The sequence below is a fragment of the Haliotis rubra genome, unplaced genomic scaffold, assembly GCF_003918875.1.
Source record: "Haliotis rubra isolate DU_JTF1 unplaced genomic scaffold, ASM391887v1 Scf1144, whole genome shotgun sequence".
NCBI lineage: Eukaryota > Metazoa > Mollusca > Gastropoda > Lepetellida > Haliotidae > Haliotis > Haliotis rubra.
In genome coordinates this window covers 139840-159253 of record NW_025765053.1, presented here as the reverse complement: position 1 = coordinate 159253, position 19414 = coordinate 139840, and the positions used below count along the sequence as shown (strand labels likewise).

The 19414-nt window shown below is 39.0% G+C and overlaps 1 long non-coding RNA gene across 1 annotated transcript; it reads right to left on the bottom strand.

Moving 5' to 3' along the window:
* Positions 1-2982: 2982 nt before the first annotated feature.
* Positions 2983-9438, bottom strand: LOC124253747. Its single transcript, XR_006892279.1, has 3 exons — positions 9113-9438; positions 7466-7590; positions 2983-4223 (listed from the first exon to the last, which is right to left on the bottom strand). It is a non-coding gene; the product is annotated as an uncharacterized LOC124253747 (long non-coding RNA).
* Between the last annotated feature and the right edge of the window lie 9976 nt (positions 9439-19414).

Genomic DNA, 19414 nt, shown 5'->3' with positions numbered 1-19414 from the left:
TTCCATTTCCATTACAGATGCGTTTGTTTCGTTTTTAGAGGAAATTGTTGCAGTTTTGGAAGTTTGTTTTGGAGTTTTGTGTTCTGTTTTGACAAGACATAAGCACATATCTTGATAGTACCACAAGTTCGTTCAACCATAACGTGCATAAACAGAATTTTTATTCTTGTTTGAGTGGCATTTGCTTGATAACGGTGTTAGTAGCTACATCGAAACGTCGCTCATATTATATTAAAGAAGTTGTACATCCATAGAACTCTCTTCGTTAAGAATGTGACTATTTTGAGTTGAGGTCAACAAACAGAAAAACCATTGCGTGAAAGAAAGTTTTATTGAAAAACAACAAACACAGGGAACATAAAACATTTGACGTGGATGCCTTGACGTGTATATTGAGTCTCATTCATTCGTCTCTTCGACACAGAAATCGTTAATTTCAAAGAATGAATAAGAGTTGTTTTACACTGTTTGGGTCATTCTGGGGCAATATCTTGGTGAACACAAAAGATGGTCTTCACACATTAAAACCCCAGAAACATCGGCATCAGTATAGTCGACCCTCCGTCCATAATTCAGAAAAATACGATAATACATAAAGATTAAATTAGATTAAATGTTTTAGAACTTCATTTATCTACATATGTATATGCATACCAAATTAAAATAGAGCAGGCATAGTGCATAAAAATCAAATATCTTTCCACAATGCATGGAAAGCTGATACATGGTTGTTGATCTAATTGTATTTATAAACCAAACTCGAAAATCTCACAATGTGTAAAATGCCTTCATGTATATATTTACAATGCCATTTCGTACGTTCACTGACAGGATGCCACCATGTTTGACAATGATGTATATGGTTCCTCAATACGCCAGAGTATGTTTACAAAAAATGACTTACAGTAACAACCATAACCGTTTCAACACATGAAATAGATTAAAATAAAATGCATCATCAGATGAGGTCTGTTAATAACTGCCTCAATCAACCACAGTGATTGCAAACATCAAGTACATCAAGTAAAACACGTTAAAATGAAGAGAGACATTTATGTGACCCCCATGGATTTCATGTATTCCCTAAAATTTCCAGGGATTTCATGAAATTACTGAAATATTAGCTCAGGGATTTCATGAAATCCTGTAAATATATTGAAATAGAGAACACCAAATTTATAATGCGAGTCAATAGTATATGTTGATAAAATTCATTTGTTGGGACAAGATAGAGTGTTATCACACAAGCTATTACACTTCAGTAGCACTTTAAAACATTTACAACGTATCGATTTACACTGGTTAGGACAACAGTTATATTTCTGGAAACCCTGACCACCACAATTCGACTCGAAAATCACGGCTGTGTGGAGAAACAGTTCTTTGTCCATTGTCACATCATTCGTAGAAAGAAGACGCTGAGGACAAACATGAAATATGGTTTTCCTTCCCAAACTCATATCCCAGAGCTCTTCTTCAACAGCGGGATGATGTATATTCCAAGTTATTTCTATGAATGGTCTAGTCTGTTTAAACTTAAAGGTCTATTTTCAATAAAGAAAACAAAATGTTTGAAAAACCTCACTAAATTTTTAAATTCTATATCACAGTAAAATGTTGAGCCATTCCGTACGGAATTATGAAAGACACTTGTGCCACAATATACAGAGTATGATATATGCATATAAAAAGGCAATAATAAGGGTACAAGTTACATTAAGAAGATATATACAAATTTGCAGTACGCTTTTTAAGAATATTAAGGCAGAGTTTGGCAGATAAAACGATACACCTGGACAAGCTAGAAGAAACTAAACTTTTTCAACATACCCAGATTTTTAAAAAAAAAACATCTAAAAAGGCTTGTACATTTAGATAAAAGTTGCAATCGCTCATCAGCGTACAAAGGACAACGCAATAGAACATGACACTCATCTTCAATAAAATCTTTACAGTTTCGATTCTAAGCGGCGCTACCGCACACATCTAAACAAAGCTATTGCTTTTCTCATAGAGCCAGACATTACAATTAACATAAAAATCACTGCAAAAATCCACCTTTAAAGTGCTGTACGTGTGTAACGTATTACCTCCCCTACCAGTTAAGCTACCAACTTGTAAAGGTCCTGTTTCCATTTATAAACAGAAATCCTTCTAAATAAAACGTCTGTAACTTTTGAAACTACAAAGGAATATTGATTAAAGTATTAGTCATAACAATAAGATGCACTAGTGTGATGCTGCGATAGGACATTGGGTCTCTCAGGTTGTCAGCTCCAGACCTAGGGGAAGGGTTAATGATCCCCTGTGCCCAGTTGGAAGGTACATGACCAGTCTCATAACATGTAGAAAACAGTTTATGAAGATAATCTATACAAATGTCATTTGTCAAAACATCAACTGGAAACCAGGAACATGTAATTTCCCTCTTAGCTTGACTTAGTGTCATCAGTAAATAGTCAGAGTTTTCAACTCCTAAGACCTAGGGGATGAAATGAGACTAAACAGTAAATCCGTGAGACAATTAACTTGGTATCCCGACTCAAGATAGTAATTATCCAAAAGTGTCATCGGTAAATTGTCAAAGTTTTCAACTCAAAGAACTAAGGGATGAAATGTGACTCAACAGTAAAGTTTTAAGCTTCAAACATTAATTTCACACATTCACTGATATCCTAACAGGGAATTTGTGTAATGGAACACCATAAAATCAGTAATTTCATGAAATCCTTGGAAATTTTGGGGAATACATGAAATCCCTGGGGTCGCAGTGATTTCACTTGAAATCACTGAATCTTTCAGGGATTACGTGAAATCCCTGGTTTCACACATTCCCTGTAACATAAATATACTGTAAGCCATTAAAAACGCAATTTGACATTCATACTTTCTTTACTCACACCAATTTCAACATATATAAACCTAACTGGCAGATATCGCAGGAAAAAATCTTCAATAGAACTTTTGTGAGTTTCAGAACAACAGATACCAATTGCGTTTTAATGGCTTACAGTATAATTATAAATATATAACAATAGCAAGGTTGGTTTCTTGCAAGTCAAAATCATATAGAAAATACGGATATGTCTAACACTCAATCATTTAAATATGTCTAGGGTCGACTGCTGTCATGTTCTTTTGACAGGTGCAACGAATTATCTCACTACTACAATGCTGCATATCCATGACACAACAGTCAGGTTGGCAGCACTTGAAACACATCAATTCGCACGTTACAGATCTTAAAAAGAATCACCAACAAGACTTTGTGATGCACCTATCTGTGTGTAGCTATTTGTGCGACCTGAACTCAGCTGCAGAATCCCAACGGTAACACAAACACACCATGGAACCTTCTCCTGCGCAGCAGTTGAGAGGAACAGACTTGAACTCAAAATGTGTCCTATCATCCAAACTTTCAAGCTCTTTTCTAACGCTATATTTCGTAATCCTTTGTGAATGTATCATCTGTCGAGATAGTATGCATTTTGAATACAATACGTTCATTCTTTCGACTGAGATCATGGTCGCTATGCAGGATGTGCTTCTCTCTTACATGCGCAGATACATTTTCCCTTTTAAATATTCCATATATACTTCTCTTCAACAGTTTAGACCGTAATTGTGATTGCTCTGGATGTTTTATGACATAATGAAAAAACTGGTTATTCAAGATATTCCGTTTTAGATATATGTAAAGAACCGCTTATTAATGCAAGGAGTTTGACAGTTGCTTTTATGATACATAAGCGCTAAAAAATGTCAGGATTTGGGATTCATTTCGTATAACAGCGGATAGGCTGCAATAGGGTTTAAAACTCATTTTGGACAGAAAATGCTTCACCGAAGAGACAAACATTATAATAAATAATGTAATAGGAACATATTTCTCAGTCCTGTCACCATAACGTTTACAAATTAATCTTACTCGAATTGAGATTAAAACACCCGACCACAAAACCTATGGCTGTTACACACAGTGGCGTAGAAAGAGATTTGCTGTTTCGGACACGTACAATAGAGATATGTGAACCACGTCAACAATCCTGGGGACAGACGACACTTTCCGTAGACAGATTCTGCCATGGTGCAGACAAAGGATGTTTCATCTGAACAAGCTCGTGCACAGGATTCGGGGTCAGATATGTCAAGTGGTTTATCATTGTATCCGTTTATACCAACGCCCGTCAGCTGCGTGTAGTCGTTCCCGTATGATCCGCACGCTGAAATAGAAATTTCGTATTACGTAATACATAGTAAACAATTAGATATCAGTATATAAGTGGAAATGATCCTGTTAACATTTTTGCTGGCAAAGTAACATTTACTCACAGCAATATCAGTTGCCAAAAGCAGCAATAATATTTGCATTAATTTTACGTGTAGAATGATTTCATATGGTATAAAGAGAGTCCAGATACACAAGTACGAATATGCCACGATTAACAGCGGAAGAGAGAGAAAGCGCCATTGGGATGCTGCAGACATACACTGCTGTTGCCAACGCCCACGGATGCTACCATATCGCGGTTATAAGACTTATTCAGCGCTACTGACCGACTGGGGTCACCGTACATAAACCAAGTTGAGTTGAGTTGTGTTTGTGGATGTCCACGCATCACAATGCATCAGACAGTTGAAGTGTACAAATGGCAACAAAGTAAACCATTATCATCATCATTATGTTTTACAGATTAAGATGTGTTTTATTAATATGTGATAATATTATATGTAATATTAGTATATTATATTGTGCCAATTATAAAAATAAAATCTGTTGTGATCTGAATGAAATTATGAATAAACATGTCTTGTTTTGTTAAATTCGGTAAACTGTTTGAATTACTAAGCATGTTTTGACAGCAAAGCCGGGAGAGCCACATTCCATGTTCACGCAACCGTAACTATTGCCGGGAGAGCCACATTCCATGTTCACGCAACCGTAACTATTGCCGGGAGAGCCACATTCCATGTTCACGCAACCGTAACTATTGCCGGGAGAGCCTCATTCCATGTTCACGCAACCGTAACTATTGCCGGGAGAGCCACATTCCATGTTCACGCAACCGTAACTATTGCCGGGAGAGCCACATTCCATGTTCACGCAACCGTAACTATCGCCGGGAGAGCCTCATTCCATGTTCACGCAACCGTAACTATTGCCGGGAGAGCCACATTCCATGTTCACGCAACCGTAACTATTGCCGGGAGAGCCACATTCCATGTTCACGCAAATCCGTAACTATTGCCGGGAGAGCCACATTCCATGTTCACGCAACCGTAACTATTGCCGGGAGAGCCACATTCCATGTTCACGCAACCGTAACTATTGCCGGGAGAGCCACATTCCATGTTCACGCAACCGTAACTATTGCCGGGAGAGCCCTCATTCCATGTTCACGCAACCGTAACTATTGCCGGGAGAGTCACATTTTATGTTCACGCAACCGTAACTATTGCCGGGAGAGCCTCATTCCATGTTCACGCAGCCGTAACTATTGCCGGGAGAGCCACATTCCATGTTCACGCAACCGTAACTATTGCCGGGAGAGCCACATTCCATGTTCACGCAACCGTAACTATTGCCGGGAGAGCCTCATTCCATGTTCACGCAACCGTAACTATTGCCGGGAGAGCCACATTCCATGTTCACGCAACCGTAACTATTGCCGGGAGAGCCACATTCCATGTTCACGAAACCGTAACTATTGCCGGGAGAGCCTCATTCCATGTTCACGCAACCGTAACTATTGCCGGGAGAGCCACATTCCATGTTCACGCAACCGTAACTATTGCCGGGAGAGCCACATTCCATGTTCACGCAACCGTAACTTTTTGCCGGAGAGCCACATTCCATGTTCACGCAACCGTAACTATTGCCGGGAGAGCCACATCAATTTAGGCTATCTGTTTCGGAAATGTGGCTCTCCCGAGGCCTGTAGCACCGAAAACACGACAACGGCTGTGCATGGGGTTTAATCAGCGGCTACGGAATCTGAGGATTTCGTGTTTCCGGACAAAATATCCCATAAAAAGCATTGCCTTGTTGGAGGTGTACATTCTACTTAATATTTAGTTTGTTTCATAACGGTGACTCAAACGTAGTTCAAATACGCGCATACGAAAACGCGCGGGAAGCATTTCACATATTTCGACTTTTCGAAATCTGTGTAAAGCCGTAATGTGTATCCATGTGTACGGTCACTGCAAGCAGCTTTAAGAGATCACCTACATTGTCGAGACATGTGAATGGGATTTACGCCACTTCGGCGTCAAAGTTGAGTGAGTCAATTATGAGACATACGACTTTATGGATAGCAAGTTTTTGTTTTGTTGCATAGAGTGACAAACAATAAACTACAGTGGTGGCATATTTCTGTACACATGCGGAGTTACGCTTATGTATAGATTCCTACACCGTGTTCAAACTACACGTGAACCAACCATGAGTGACAATAACGGAGTGACATAATATTATGTGTCAATTGGCTTTACCTTATCCCATTATCATTGTGTTTATATCTTCTTTTTTTCATCTGGTCTCACTTATTGATTATATATACATCTCTGGCTTCCTGTAAACCTAATTGTCACCTTAATTAGCTGTATATCCCTCTGCTGTGTCCTCATCTCCTTACCTCATTATGTGTGTCAACTGGCTTTACCTAATCCAAATTATCATTGCTTTCATAACTTTTATGAACATATCTGACTTCCTGTAAATCTGTAATATATAGTTTGCTTTGTACATATGTCTTTAATCACCTGAAGAAGGGGCGAGAAGTAGCCCGGAAATGCTGTGTTATACACTAATCAAGAAGTTGCCATCCATATACTCATTTTGTATATTCACCAACATCTAAATGCCTCTCAAGAATATAACTATGAGTGAGTATGGTTTTAAGCCGCTTTTATCTATTTTTCTAGCAAGGGTACACCAGAAATCTGCTTCACATTGTACCCATGTGGGGAATCGAACCTGTGTCTTCGGCGTGACGAGCCTACGGGTTAAACGCTAGCCAACACCACCGCCCCGAATACAACCAACTGATGAGAAGTACATATTCATAGTGTTTTGTGACATTAATAATTGCATGCAGCTGAATAACACATGGTACATTAGTGGATGAGTATTTGGTCGTAAGAGAAGGTGCCCTGGCTGATTTATGGGTTTCTGTAACAAATACTGTACCGCATTGTGCATTATCCGCTCTTTGCATTCCAGGGGCGTTGGGGTAGCATTTGTGGTTAAAACGTTCGCTCGACACGCCGAAGGCCCGTGTTCGATTTCCCATTATGGGCACAATGTGCGAAGCCCATTTCTGGTGTCCCCGTCCTGATATTGCTGGAATATTGCTAAAAGCGGCATAAAACCCAACTCACACACTCACTCTTGCATTCCAGGCGGAACCGACCTGGGAATGAGAACAGCTACAAGAGGTATATTGAACACACTTGTACTCACATTTCACACATGAATTCGTTGAGGGTCAAACCTGCGCCCGAAACCACACCCACAGTTCCCTGTCCTGAAGGAGGCGGTGACAGGACAATTGACCGACCCGCACCGTCGGGTGACAATGTGGTGTTCTGGAAATAAGCATACTCAGTGAACTCTCACAGAAATAATGCAGAATTTAAAACATACGTACAAACTATCACAACTATATCATGTATGTATATGAACCACAATGGGCAAGCATATATTTAATAATGCAGACATACGTGTACAAATACTGAAGCTGTTCAAGGCGGGACATGGTACCGTGCTGCCAACATTCCATACATATACTGAAACTATTCAGAGACAGGATAACACAGTGGTACTAAATACTTGTACACAAACTGGGCAGCCAGGATGTACCACAGCGGCGCCTGCATGCGGCCACTGGCATAGCGCGTTACAGTGGGCCAGTTCGAAATAGTCACTGGCCCTTGAATTCCGTAAGAGGTCTTAACTGGCTAGTAAAGGAATACACTTTTACTAAATCAAGATTATGGCCTGATAAAATCATCATATTAGCAGGATGAAACACTTCAAATTTCGGCCCAGTGAATAATTTGTGGGCTAGTAACTTTCGACATAAGGCTGTCTGGCTAGCAAAATTTGGAAACACACTGCATATTAACACCTATAATGAGTGAGTGAGTTAATATTTAACGTCACATCCGGCAATATCTCAGCCATATCGCGACAGAAACAATTTATACAATAAAAAGTGAAAACATTTTGAAGATAGAAATCTGTCGACGATGGACAGTAAATCTACTAGAGAATCACAAATATAAATATAAAACTAGCGAGCAAAGCTAAAAAATTCCAATTAAAGAAAACAATACAGTATAAAACACGGGCTATAGATCGCCAACTACTGAAGGTAGATCGCCATACTAGGAACCACGGGGACTTACATTACTTTTGCAACCTGTATGGAGTACACATATAATGAACTACTTCGAGAAAAAGAATACTACAATGGTGAGGTACATTACCTTGCACAAAATGAACTCTATGGGCCAGGGTATCCTATAATGGTGCCAGCATACAATAAACTACGAGTGGTGGCATATTTCCTGCGCTAACACTTCCTGCAATAAGTAAGTGACACGTCTCCATACCTGTACACATGCGTAAATATTTCGGACAAGTAGGTATATATATATATATGTGTGTGTGTGTGTGTGTGTGTGTGTGTGTGTGTGTGTGTGTGTGTGTGTGTGTGTGTGTGTGTGTGTGTGTGTGTGTGTGTGTGTGTGTGTGTGTACGCACGTCCAGTCATTTAGACTAGGCGATACAGTAAGGCCTACATACCTGAACGCATGTTAGACTGGATACTGGTTGTTTGTCCGTTGTCTTATTCCAACTAAATAACAGTGACTGACTGATAGCAATGATAAGCGTCGACCTATATGTAGTAAGAGACGATGACATGCATCAACCAAATCACCGATCGAGTCTAACCAACCAATCCCATTAATGTCCTTCAAATGTTAAACTCTAAGCAGGGTATACCACAGTGGACGACTTAGAGAAATGATATAATACAATACTGACTACATACTTCAACACAAAGTTAACTATTTTGGGGGTAGTATTGTAGAGTCTTCATACCTGTACACATAGTGAACCACTTCGAGCCTGAAGAGCTGTGGAGATCTGCAGTTGTGACTGTATAGGGATAGGCAAAATAGCCAGAGCAGATACCAGTCAGTGGATTGTAGATGAAGCTCTTGCAGAGGACGTCGTTGTAACACCGTAGTAGGCAGTCGACTCGAGCTGACAAAACTGACGTCCATCTCATCTTTTTAGTGGTGTTGACATCATCACGGCTGGGCGTTGACTCGATGCTGCACGATGTTGGTACAGCGCCAACACGGAGGAGGACACTTAAGCACAATAAATGCACAACATTCTCAACTGTCTTGCAGCCTGCCATGTCTCTGTGTGCAGCAACACTGACTGGCGTCTTTCTGACTCAGCGAACAAACTTGCATTGCTTCTTCAATAATTGAGGGAAATAAAATGTTCTAACAAAGCATGGTTCACGCTCCGATGAAATGTGACAGGAAGCACAAAACGCTGTAATATATACGTTTAATCCCTGTGGAAGATCATTAGCTCCAGCTATTTACTAATTTTCCCTTCAACCCTTTCTTGACTATAGAAACAGACATTATGCCCTCTTTAACTGAACCTTTTTAACAGAGGGCATAATGTCTGTTTCTATAATCAAGAAAGGGTTTAAGAAAAAATTAGTAAATAGCAGAAGAAAGAACAGTTTAAGGTTAGTGTGTCCTTTATGTGGGAAAATTCTTGTTTCTTTAAAATTTGTTTTATAGCAGGGTATATTTTGGTTTTCGCGGGAGAAACAATGCCTTGTATAATAGGAAGCTATGCATTGTCCCATAGGAAACACTGCCTTGTGTAGTGTTGTGTTGTGTTGTTAAACGCCACACTCAGCAATTGTCCAGCTATATGACGGTGCTCTGTAAATAATCCAGTCTGAACCAAAAAATCCAGTGATTAACACCATGAGCATCGATCTATGCAATTGGGATACGATGATATGTGTCAACGAAGTCAGCAAACCTGACCACCCGATCAGTCGCGTCTATTGAAAAGCATGGGTTACGGAAGTCTAACCAGGATCTTCACGAGTCCACTGCCTTGAGTAATAAGGGAAGCTATGTATTGTACTATAGGAGTCATTGTCTTGTATAATAGGGAAGCTATGTATAGTATAGTATATGGAAAACATTGCCTTGAAAAATAGGGAGGTTGTGCATTGTCATATGGGAAACACAGCCTTGTATAACAGGGAAACTAACAGATTCTGTTGCTCCATGGGAGTCACTGTCTTGTATAATAGGGAAGCTATGCATTGTCATATGGGAAACACAGCCTTGTATAACAGGGAAACTAACAGATTCTGTTGCTCCATGGGAGTCACTGTCTTGTATAATAGGGAAGCTATGCATTGTCAGGGAAACACAGCCTCACCAGATTCTTGTATAATAGGGAAGCTATGTATAGTTCCATGATAGACACTGCCTTGTAAAATAGGGAAGCTATGCATTGTCATATGGGAAACACAGCCTTGTATAATAGGGAACCTATGAATAGTATAGTATATGGGAAACACTGCCTTGTAAAATAGGGAGGCTGTGCATTTTCTTATCGGAAACACAGCCTGTGTATAACAGGGAAACCATCTGTTACTCCATGGGAGTCACTGTCTTGTGTGATAGGGAAGCTAAGTACTGTCCCATGTGAAACACTGTCTCGTTTCATAAGGGAGGCCATTTGTTGTATAATTTGTGAAGTCTGTGTTTTGCTATGGGGAATAATAGCATGTATAGTATTTGGAAGTTATGTGCTGTTATGGGCGGAAACGACAATATATAGCAAGTATAATAAGGAACCAACATCATGTGTTATACTGTGTAATTTCACACAGAAGCGATTACATTTGTTCATAGAAAATACGCTTTGCAGCTTGTATATTTGTTTGCTTAAGCAGTTGCTTTGTTTGGTTTCTTCTATACAGCTGTATCGGCACAACTGCAGCTGTATGACAAAGGCCTGTAAATACCCGAGTCTTGCAAGGCAATCCAAAAATCCAGTGATCGACATAATGATCGTCGATATACACAATTAGCGAGCCTAAATACCTGACTCCGTTAGACGACAAGCATACTGAGTATATCATGTTGTTCATGTTTACTGAAACCACATGAACACTATTTATATAGTCCATAGTATATTCATATATTTCTCACAAATAGACCGTGCAAATTATCATTTTATGGTAATGCATCCGCCTGGTAATGCAACCGATACATGTACGATGAACAATACATGTAAATGATGTTTTGGGCTCTGTCAAGACAAGGCAATGTAATCCTAGAACTTTAAAACGTTCGGATAGCCAAATTTGCTTCTACCGTTATTCCAATTGTAACATTTAATGACAGCAATAACAAGATGAGCTTCACATGTCAGTTACACTTTCCACCATCAATTAGTGAAACAACTGTTAGATATTCGAATTATGACGTGAAATATCATGTGATATGATTTTTCCACACGATCCTCTTCTTAATTATATTAGTTCTAAGGACGCTGATAACTTATAATGCCTGTATATACTTTGCGTGTCAATTCAAGCGTAAATTCCTTAACTTACCTTCATTAATATTTGTTCGACCCGTGAAGATGCCGGGGTAGAATAGATCTTCAGCAACCCATGTGCTTGCCATAAAGGCGACTATGCTTGTCGTAAGAGCGACTAACGGGATCGAATTGGTCAGGCTCGCTGACTTGGTTAAGACATGTTCGGTTCCCAATTGCTTGGATCGATGCTCATGCTGTTGATCTCTGGATTGTCTGGTCCAGACTCGATTATTTACAGACCGCCGCCATATAGCTGGAATATTGCTGAGTGCGGCGTAAAACTAAACTCACTCACTCACTCACTCACTAATATTTGTTCTTTTTTACAAGCATACTTTTGGATGTGATTGCCTGCTTTACAAGATATATATGAAGTGGGGCATTCTAGTAAAAGATTGACAATACTTGTGTGTCTCAGTTCTAGTGTATGGGGCGGTGGGTTTGCCTAGCCGAAGATCTTGGTGGTTCGATTCCCCAAGTATAAACTGTGTCATTCACACTACTTCATTTTATTATGTATATCAAGGCGGTGCGGGTAGCCTAGCCGAAGATGTCGATTCCCAAGTAGGGGTCGATTCCCAATTGTATACACTATGTGACGCTCTTTCTGGTAACCCCTGAAGTCACATTTATTGGACAAGGCACGTACACATACACAGACACACACTCACACACACATACACATATACACACACATACACAAACACATACACATTCACAAATACATACACCTACAAATTGATTATTCAAGCTTGCACTGCGGTCAAAGTTGTACCACACAGGTAGCTAACGAGCATTTCAGTACGGGGAATAATTTAAGAATAATGTGTCCATGATGTATTTAAATGTATGTTCTGACATCCTACAAAGCTGACGTAAATGACAGAAATACTGACAAATGTTTCAAGTAAATATAGTTGTTTAGATGACTCTCTACTGGGGGCATTAATTATGGAGTAAGAAATTAGGTTTCGTCAGCTATTTAAAAAGCTGGCTGCTGTTTTGTTTGTATTTTTATCTCTTGTTTTTATTTGTTTACTTCTTTCGTATTTATTTGTTGACATGTTTTGTTTCTGTTCTTTATACTCGCTTTCTTTTTTACTTGTTTATTTGGGATTTCTTTGCTCATTTGTTTTGTTTTTCATAATGCATATGTTTCTTTTCCCTTTGTTTTTTCTTTTCCTTTTATTTTTTATGTATTTGTTTGATTGCTTTGCTTTTATTTCTTTACATGTTATGTTTCTGTTTATTTAGTCGCATTTGGATTTTTTTACTTTTCTTTAGTTTTTTTTTTTTTGCTGCCCATTTGTTTTTCATGTCTGTCTGTTCTCTCTGTTTCTTCTTTTTGCTTGTGATTTTTTTGTGTTCATTTGTTGTATTATTGTCTCTTCGTTTTTCGTTTTATTTGTTTTGTGGTTCAGTTACACTTTTAGTAAGTGTACAGTTGAATGTTTGGGTGCAAATGTTTAATATCGATTGTGAGACAATTAACGGTAATCACGTGATCAAACTCGGGACAAAGACAATAACCAAAGGACCCTGCAAGATTCAGTCGGGACTGGACATGCACACAGAGGTACCTGTCTCCAACACTCAACACTGTATTATATACTACAGTGTCCGGTATTTCTGTCTTGACATGTTAGTGTGCCATTGGTTTTCATAATAGTTTATCATAATACAGTTCCCTCGTGCCTATTTGTCAGACCGCATGACGCATGTATGGACGGAGAATAATACATATTTTTACCCAGTGTGGTTTCAAATCAAACACAGCACATATGGCAAAATACATATTTGCAGTCGTAGTACATGGTATTTGGTGGACATAAATACATCGACATAACCCTTCAGTCAAAAACAAATCCCAGTTAAAAAAGGAGGGCTGTATACTTGTGCGATATATCTTGAGCATGTGTTACGAGTCACTGCCAGATATTGCTGATACTAGCTGTTCGCGAAAAAGTAAGCATATCCTGCTCAAGAAGTGGCACACGTCACGAACACTTTCAATCAAGTCAATTGTTCATCTCGGATTGCAATGATGTTAATTTAGATAGGAGAAGCATTTACATAGGCTGATACAGCCTGTTTGCTGATCCTTTTTCCTTTTTGTAACTTAATAATGTTTCATGTATATTACATGTCGGGAAATAAAATACTGTTTAAATCATGTTAAGTTAGAGAATACAAATGCGGATAGAAACGGATGAGCAGCTCACTAACGAACAGAATGGTGTCCCTCCTAAATGACTGCTTTAAACTGTTTTACACCCTGTCTTTCGTCATAGAACATTGAAAAGGACTAAGCTGTATGTCGACGTGGAATGGACACTTTGTGCAATCAACCACAATTGTTTATGGCTCAACCTGATTATAATAGTCACGGAGAAGAATACTTAATAGTATTCAAAATCTGTCCACAGATGGGCCTAGTTCTCGAATGCTATTCAGATCTATACATCCAGTCTTCCTGTCACACAGGTGAACCACGCAGCTATCGCTAACCCCATTCTCAATATGTGTGAATGCTTTGCTGGGAACCTAAATGAATATTAAGTTTTCATTCCAGTTTGTTGTCCGTGTTTCTCCTTTTATTGAAAATGAAATATGCCTGTAGTAGATATTGAGAGGTTATATCTTAGTATAAAGGGAAAATTAACGATTTACAAGTAGCCTGAAAGTAAAAACAAAGACTATTTACTTCCGATCTAGGTCAGCAAACATCATTGGCAATTCATTTCACGATGGAAATAAGACCCAAGATGGCTGCAGTAACCTAGGCAACTACGAACATAAAGAGACAAAAAGAAAACAGAATTACAAAAAGGCAAGCAAAGATCTATCCGGGCTGTATGCAAAATTTATAAGTATTGATGGCGTCACCAGTGATGTGTATATAAAACTGTTTTCTGACAGTACTGATATTGTTTGAAGTTGCTGCTACAAATGGTAGAGAACAGTGCCTGCAGATACTTGCAAGGTGTTGAGAGACGTTGCAAATAAGTGTGAAATTGGATAGCCATCCAGCGACGCGCAGCCATTTCACACTTCTTTGCAACTTTTCTCAAAACCGTACAATTCTCTGCAGGCATTGTGCTGTACATTTGTGGCAGCACCTTGAAACAGTATAACGATGTCAGCCGGACTATAACTGGAGTGGAGTTATTTCTGAAAAGATATAATGGACAAACAACATTGGTCCCTGGAGAAATGAAAGATGAATGGAAATATACCACGCACATATAGAACTCATACGCTCTCTATCAAAAAGTTATAGACACCTGAAAAAGGTTAAGCACCCCTGTTGATTTTGACTAAGTTGTATGTTTCGTCTTACATCAGTGGTGTACACGCACAGTACGTTGATAATGCTACATGTTTTATCTGCACGATCATGTCTCCAAGTTGGGCAGCTTTTTCCATATCATGTGATCTGAAAATAACTGCAGTCCTTGTTGGCGACCCATTGGTGAAATATGTTGGACGTCACACTGGGAAAGAAGGTATATTGACAACATCTTTGTCAGGAGCCAAGGTGTCTGACATTACTGATCTCCTCTGGGACCTCGAGAGTTTCAACGTCTTCATGCTATATAACAGTTCAAGGATGTAGCATCTTGCACAAAATAAGGATTGTGTCACGCACGTAGTCGTGTTATACCCATCATAGTGGATATTGCATGTTTAAAATCGTATCTCATGTTTTGATTGGCCTAAACGAGTCATTTCTGAAGTGAGTTGTAACATATTGTTGAGTGTTTACTCCAGACACGAGAAACTTTGGCTGGGTAATCAGAGTGGTGTTACCTCTAATTATACCTAACCAGCAAGAGAATTATGATAAATAAACAGTTGTAGGTTTATACCACCAAACATGAGTCATACGGGAAATAGTAATCGCTTAATTGCCCTTAAGAACGAAGGGTTCGACGCTGTTTTGAGGATATGAACGAAGCTCCATTGCTGCATAAGAAATACATATAAGCATTTACCTTTTTACCGAAGTAAATTTTCAGATTATTTGTAGGATTGAATTGGATCAGTCATCATACCATCCATGCAGAAAATCCGAAAAAGCCTACACTGCTGGGATACTTTATTACAATCAGACAAGAACTACTGGGGATATTTTTAAATAACGGCATCTCATGGGTATTCACTGTTGTTAGTGTCCCATTGTGAGGGTTAAATAAATTCTGCAAAGGTGGACAGCTGCCCAGTCCACGGTCGAAGGAGCAGGAACTGACCACCTGCTAGCAAGGCGAAGTATTTGGATTGTTGGCGTGACCCATTAATCGCTCTGGAGCAGTGACCCTTTAAAGACCAATTGCTAGCAAAAACATAACCACAGCCTCCTGTCATTTGGTTCATCCTGCCAGTGTTTGTGTGTCTCCCATGTTTGTGGCATTTCCTCTCACTGGGTTACAATTTGTATCTTATAATCAAATAGCACACGATGGTAATAGCTGTCGCAAAGGGAAATTGATAACATCACACGCAACCAACTAAACTAACGGGCAAAAGAAACGATACCAAAATAAATCTGATAATATGGACTATATTCCTTCATTTATGCAGTGACTCAACGGATTTGTTATCCAGTGAAATGACTGAGTGCATGTTGCCAATACACCTCTTATTAAACTTCACAAATTAACTGTCCTTTTTCACAATGGTGGTTTGTCTTTTTATAATATCAGTGATTTCGACTTGGCATCGTTTCTTTTGCCCATTAATACAAACGTATTGCTGTTGCAATAGATGCAAGATACAACATATATCTCCTTTTCGTATGATGAACATTCTCTTCTTGACCATATGGTTTTTGATCATTCTGTGGTCTGGCATCTTCAACTACTCCCAAGACTGATCATTCATGATGCCATATAAATGTCATATTTCAAGTGTTTGACATGGCTTGTGCTTCCAATTGAAAAAAAGCGGCTGTAAAATCCTTTTTGAAACGCTAGTGCCTCTTTGCGTCGTATTGTAAAGGTCCACATGGATAAATTCTCCTCTGGAATTCACTCGATGTCCTCGATATATGAAATATCAAACATGGACATGCTTAGTTGATGAGAATACCAATGTTTAATATAAATATTACATGGCACTTTAGTTTTACGCCAGCGTTTGTTTTATTCCTGCAATATCACGGCAAGTAACACCAGAACTGCTTCATGCAAGGAACCCATGTGCGAAATTGAACGTGTGTCTCCAGCGTCATCAGTTAACGCTTTGCCGGAAAACCTTTCCTTTCGTCACTAGATCATAACAATTTTCTTCATCTTATAAGTAACAATTTACGAAACTGTTAACTCTGGAGCCAAAGCAGCATGTTGGGCTGACCGAGTATGTCATCAAGTACGGATTATAATGTCATGTGTCCTTCATGCACATTGGTACTTTCAACTTTCAATCAATTCTCTTTCCACATTAGGAGTTATTTTGGAAAAAGGTGATCTACATAATGAACGAGACTCTACTGTACAAATCCCCCGAACAACGTTTCTCATCACAAAAAGATCATCACAGGAAAGAAGACGCAAGCACGTATCATGATAGTACCGAACATGTTCGTTCAACCATTATGTGCATAAACAGAATTTGAATTCGTTTGTTGTCAAGACCTAAACAGCGTGACACGTTTCCTTGTTAACAGACAAGAATATGACTATTTTAGGTTGAGGTCATTAGAAACACAAAGAGGCAAACCATTGTGTGAAAGAAATATTTATTGAAAAACAACAAAGACAGGGAACATAAAACATTTGATATGAACCATTGATGGGCGCCTTGACGAGTTCATCTTCATTCGCTCGTCTCGCTGACACAGAAATATGTATTTAAAGGATGAATAAGTTTTGTTTTATGCTGTTTGAAGCATTCTGATCGTGGTGAACACAAGCAATGACCTTCACAACCTTTCTACCAATGTGTGACATTGAAACCCCAGGAAACGGATTCAGTACAGTCGACCGTCCATAATTCAAAGATATGTACGCTATATTATGAGTAACAGAGTGCGTTTCGGCTTGTTACAAAGTCATAGTAGCTTTACTAGACTGAAAGGGGTCGATGTCATGGGGCATAAGTTAAACATGATTCTGTTTGTAGACCTACCGATCACTCAAATACAGAAATGTGGAATTAGGTTGAATGTTTTAGAAGATCCTATTATCTTGTCTTCCATGCGTATTATTTCACAGTCAGTTGAGAGAACTACATTCATCTACATGCATACCGAATAAAAGTAAATAGTCAGAATACATAAAAATAAAATATGTTTTCACAATGCATGTATTGCTGATACATCGTTGTGCATTGAAGTGTATTTATATACCAAACTCGAAACTCACAACGTGTAAAATACCTTCATCAGAATATATACAATATCATTGCGCACGCTCATGTTTACATTGACAGGGTGCTGTATATGGGAATAAACTAGTTCCTCAAACCGATCTAATGTAACAACCTTTGCAGTTTCAAATGGACACAAGAAACAGATTAAAATAACATGTATCATCAGATGAGAAGGCCTGTTAATGACTGCCTTAGTCGCTCACAGTGATAGAGAGAACGCATCCAAGAAAACATATAGATAACATCAGCAAGGTTGGTTTCTTGCACGTCAAGATCTTATTGAAAATACGGATATATCTTACAAACAAACCACCATTCAAATATGTCTCGAGTCGACTACTGGTGCAACCAATTATCTCACTACTACAATACAACATATCCATGACGAAACAGTCAGGATTGTATCACTTGAAATACGTCAGTTCTTACGAATCTTCACATGTTGCAGATCCCAAAAAGAATTACCTACAAGACTTTGTGATTCACCACATAGTATCTCCACAACACCAAGACAAACACATGAAGTAGGCCAACATACAGAACATACAAAGTAGTCCAACATGCACAAGACAAAAAGTAGTCCAACGTACACTTAGGCAAAAAGTAGTCCAACACACGGAAAAGTGGCCCAATATGCCGAAGACAAAAAGTAGTCCAATGCACAGAAAAGTAGTCCAACATACCGAAGACAAGAAGCAGTCCAGCACACAGACGACACAAAGAAGTCCAACGCACAGAGGAAAAAAGGTAGTCCCCCACACACAACACACAAAGTAGTCCCCCACACACAACACACAAAGTAGTCCCACACACACAACACACAAAGTAGTCCCACACACACAACACACAAAGTAGTCCCACACACACAACACACAAAGTAGTCCCACACACACAACACACAAAGTAGTCAAACACACAAAAGACACTAGTGTGCGTATTTGGTCAATGTTTCCAATGTTTTTGCTACTTTTATGCTGGTGTATGTATCCAAACTGCCACTATTTGCCACGACTACCACAAAAAGTACATGACTACAGCACAATGTACACGACTACCACACAATGTACATGACTACTACACAATGTACACGACTACCACACAATATACATCACTATCACACAATGTACATGACTACCACATAATGTACATGACTATCACACAATATACACGACTACCACACAATGTACATGACTACCACACAATATACATGACAACCACACAATGTACATGACTACCACACAATGTACACTACTACCACACAATGTACATGACTACCACACAATATACATGACAACTACACAATGTACACGACTACCACACAATGTACATGACTACCACACAATGTACATGACTATCACACAATATACATGA